Here is a 3,292-nt window from a genome sequence, read left to right on the forward strand (position 1 = left end):
GCATCTGCACACGCGGTGTCTGCTCGAGGTCGGGAGGGGCAGTGCAGTTTTAAAGGAGGCGGGCACATGTTATTAGTCTCCGGTTAAATTTGCAGTGCTCTTTTGGAGTTTCTCTGTTGGGGGTGTTTTTAGGGGTATTACTCCTTAACAGTTTTGCCACATTTTGGGGGCAGGAAATTAAAAAAGAATAAATAAATACAAAATAAATTTTAAAAAATGGGTTTAATTTAGTTTCTGTCATTTGGCACAGTTAGTAATATCTGAGCGACAGTTAGGTAGCTGTCTAGTTTCCTCAATCTCTAATTTTAGTGCAGCCTGATTTCCATTTTACTACGGCACATGCGAGGCAGCAGTATTCTCTGAGTGAAAGGGGGACTGCAGTTCCCTTAAAGGGACCGTTCTATTTACCTGTGCCTTGCAGTGCGAGTAGGCCCTTAAGCTGCCAGGGGGCAGTGTTTTAAGGTTTTTTTGGCATCATTTGAGCTTGGGCATTTGGTTTTTCTGGGTGTTTTCTTTAGGGCAATTAGGACCTAGGTTTGAGGGTCTCTTAGGGCATTGGGCATTCCCATAGGGATTTATAAAAAAATAAATAGATAAATAAATAATTATATTAAAAACGTATATATATAAGAATTAGGATTATATCGCCTATTTGGGAATTGTAAGAGTTATCTTAATTTTGCTATAATATTTTATTTCTATAGCCCAGTTTCTTTTTCTGGGCCCTACATTAAGTGATAGTTGTCCTCGGGTAGGTTTTTGGCTCGGGGGCTTAGGGTAGCTAGGTCAACAGTAAAAAGGGGCTTATTTTAGTGCACAGATAGATTATTTAGTGCACTATGGTGGGACAAGGAGCCGGCAAGAAGGGTTTAGTGGATGCCAGGGCTCTAAGGGAGGCCTTGGAAATTATCAGCAGGGCGTCTAAGGCCCAGCTGGAAGGGGCGGTGGTGGATGTCACGGGTGAGGTGGAGTTAGGTGGTGGTAGGCCGCAGCGTAGAGCTGCGGCTGGTGGGGCTCTCGCGGCAGTGGTGGCTTGCACCCCCACGGCGGGGAGAGGGTAGGTTTGGGAATCCAGGGGCAGGAAGATGAGGAGGGAGATAGACAGGAGGGCGCCCGGGGGAGAAAGGGTTTTGGGTGGGGAGCCAGTGTGGGAGGGAGTGAATGATAGACCTAGGGAAGCTGGGAATGCTCAAAAGGAGGTGGCTCGAGGGAACAACAGTGGGGGCAGGGATGGGGCACAGAAGGGGGTGTCAGGGCGGAGGGGAAGAGGGGGTAAATACCTGCCGAAGAGTGCAGGTGGGAGAAGGAGGGAGAAGTCCCCATCAATAGAGGAAGGTAGAGCGGGGCGCGGAACGGCCCCCCCGGGTAGGAGGAGTGAGGGCGGAGGGCGCTGCGCAGCCCCCGCTGGGCAGGTGGAAGTAGAGGGTTTCAGTACGGCCCCTCCTCGGTCAGCGCAAGGAGAGCCTAGAGGGTGCAGCACAGCCCCTAGCAATGAGGATTCCAGGGTGGAGGACGGAACGCCTCGCCCGAGAGAAGAGGACCAGGCAGGGGTTTCCACAACCCCGCCGAGAAGACGTCAAAGGAGTGGCGGGCGGACGCCCCGGGTTCGCAAGAAGATCATCAACTCAACTCGGGCATGAGCTCGCATCCGCAATGTAGGAGCCCTCTAAGAAAGGAGATGAGGAGCATCGGTGTGGACGCCAGACCACAGGCGGCAGGTGTGGAAAGAGGTGAGCGGGAAAGGGAATGGTCATCTGCATGGCAGAGAGGGGTCACAAGAAGGGGGACAGGGGACGAAGGGTCTGGACTCCAAGGTGTAAGGAAAGAATTTGGTGTGCAGGCCATTGGAGCCGCAGGGGTTGAAATGAGCATTTGCTCAGTGGAGGTCCAAACGGACAAAGTGGGGGAGCCATTGGTGCTCGAAGTGCAAGCTGGAAAAGATAAGGAGGTTGAAGTGAAAGGAAAAGAGAAAAAATGGCCATACATGGGGATAACAAAACCATTGGGGGCGCACTTGATGGCAGCGACCAGGGAGAAGATTTAGGTGGGGGAATTTGTGGATGTCTTTAAATTGCTCCATAGGGAAGTGAGAGCAAAGGAGGGGTATAAGGAGGAAGAGAGGGAACTGGCTTCACGCCCCAGGGTCCCGGTGACTATTGAGAATTGGACGTCGGCGTTTATCATTTATGCCAGTGTGTATTGCGATAAATTCCCGGAGCGTACGTGGCCCTGCTTAAATATATGGATGTAATAAGGAAGGCTTTCACGAGTTTTGGGGGTTTTGCCTGGGTAAGGTATGATGAGGAATTCAGAGCGAGAGGACAGTCAGGCGGTCTGGGGGGAGATAGACATGAATCTCTGGCTGCAATGGATGGCCCCAACGAGGCCTGCCCCGACATTGCACACAGCAAGTGGGCTGCCCGTGCCTTTCCGGCCCTTTCTTGGTCGCCCCGCCCATGGGGGGGTGGGGGGAGGAGGCAGTGGACTTCCCTCGACAGCATGTTGGGCGTTCAATAAAGAAGGCTGCACGAGGTGGATGTGCAAATTTAAACACGAGTGCAGCAGGTGTGCGGGTCGGCATCCGGTTACAGATTGTTTTCAGGCAGGGGACAGTGGGTCAGAGCGAGGAGCGGGGCAAGTAGGGTGGGGGGGAAGGACCGCCTGCCAGGTAAATTGGGGTGTGCTGGTAGGTCGGGCTCAGTTTATCGTAAAAGGAGGGGGGGGGGCACAAGGTTTGATGAAAGGTTTTTGGGGGCAATTTAAAGGGGGCAGGAGAAGGGTGAGGAGGAAGACGCGTAGGTAGGGGAGGGCCGCAGGGGGGATGTAACGGTGGAAATTGTTAAGGGGAGGTAGCTGTCGTTTGGAGGGCATGGACGAAGGTGGTGAAGCCCTCACGCTTGCCGCACAACAAGGTGAGTAGGCTTCAGGCTGCATGGACGGAGGTGCAGGAGCACCTCTGGTGCAGCAGGGGGAAGTGAGGAGATGGGTCTGCATGGACGGGGGTGCACTAGGGCCCCTGGTGCAGCTGGGGGAAAAAGTGGAGCAGCGAAGCAAGGTGCCGGAAGAGGAATTTATGTGTAATGGTCTGCATGGACGGGGGCGCAGGTTTGGCCCCTGGTGCAGCGGTGGAGAGGAGTAAGGCAGAAAAGGGGCCTGCATGGACGGGGGTGCACTAGGCCCCCTAGTTCAGGTGGGAAACAGGTGGTAATGGACGCAAGTAGGTTGAAGATTGTGATATGGAAGGAACTGCATGGACGGGGGCGCAGGTTTGGCCCCTGGTGCAGCGGTGGAG

The sequence above is a fragment of the Ambystoma mexicanum genome, chromosome 2p (genome assembly GCF_040938575.1).
Source record: "Ambystoma mexicanum isolate Mex_15411 chromosome 2p, UKY_AmexF1_1, whole genome shotgun sequence".
Lineage (NCBI taxonomy): Eukaryota > Metazoa > Chordata > Amphibia > Caudata > Ambystomatidae > Ambystoma > Ambystoma mexicanum.